The following is a 1224-nucleotide window of genomic DNA, read 5'->3' on the forward strand; positions in this document are numbered from 1 at the left end:
TTCAATGATAGTAATATATCCAGAGTTGTCTTAAAAAAGCAGTGTAGGAGCCCAGATAAATATTATTACAACTGATCATAATAGAATAGATGACTTTTGGAACAGGTAGCTAGAGAACAGTACTTCTGATCAGTCCTAAGCTCTACTCTGCCTAGTTCTGAAGATGGCTGAGTTTTAGGCATGCCAGTCTCCTTGAGGAGTTACATAACTGTGTCAAAGAAAAAGGTGAACCTCTTCCCTACAGCATGTGCACAATGCAGTATATGTTTCTTAGCTTATGTTAAACAGTGTTATGTTTAAAATTAACTGAAGAACAGCCACACAGCACTATGATGTTATTTGCTGTGAAGTGATTTAACAAATGTTTGAACAGCTGTTGCTGAACAAGCGCTAGGTATAAGTGAAGTAATCCTTGCTGTTGTTTCTTGTGTTTATACAAGAGCAGATCAATCAAGCAGGGGAGGATATAGCCAGAAACAAAGTGTTTATAGAGAATTATTGCCACTTCCTACAGTTTATACCATCTAATGAGTTCAAGAAAGCAATAGCGTTTGACCCCAAGTTTGTAAAGGCTCTCCTGAACACCATTGTCTTAGACACTTATGCTGCCCAGCTACAGCAAAGATGCTCACAAAGGACAGAGTTCACAGAGATAGAGGGGAAACCAGGCTTATGGGGGCTTAGGAATCAAACATTTCAACAGACTTATGAGTAAGGGCCCAATCCTATCCAATTTTCAGGCACTGATGAAGCTGTGCCATTGGGGTGTACGCTGCATCCTGCAATGGGAGAACAGTCACAGAAGCCTCCTCAAGCTAAGGCAATGTTTATTCCCTTACCTGAGAGCTGCATTGTGGCTGCATCAGCACTGAAAAGTTGGATAGGATTTGGCCCTGAATTAGGGCCCAACTGTTACCCTGCACATGCCCGATCTCATCTGATCTTGGAAGCTAAGCAGAGTCAGGCCTGGTTAGTACTTGGATGGGAAACCGCTTGGGAATACCGGGTGCTGTAGGCTTATACCATAGTCTTTCGAGACTGAAGGTTGCCAACCATTAGGGCCCAATCCTGACCTGGGCCAGCACTGGTACTGACCTCCAGCACCAGGGCTGGGTGTCACAAACGTGCCGTAAGGCACACCCACAACACACTGACTGAGTCAGCGTCGGTGCAAGCCCAGTGCCAGTTGGTTCTGAGCCCAGCACCGGCTGGACACCACCCAGA

At 45.1% G+C, this 1224-nt stretch overlaps 1 pseudogene; it reads left to right on the top strand.

Annotated features, from left to right (window-relative positions):
- Positions 1-896: 896 nt before the first annotated feature.
- LOC136642514 (5S ribosomal RNA) lies at positions 897-1018 on the top strand (annotated as a pseudogene).
- Positions 1019-1224: the final 206 nt, after the last annotated feature.

The sequence above is a fragment of the Tiliqua scincoides genome, chromosome 2, assembly GCF_035046505.1.
Source record: "Tiliqua scincoides isolate rTilSci1 chromosome 2, rTilSci1.hap2, whole genome shotgun sequence".
NCBI lineage: Eukaryota > Metazoa > Chordata > Lepidosauria > Squamata > Scincidae > Tiliqua > Tiliqua scincoides.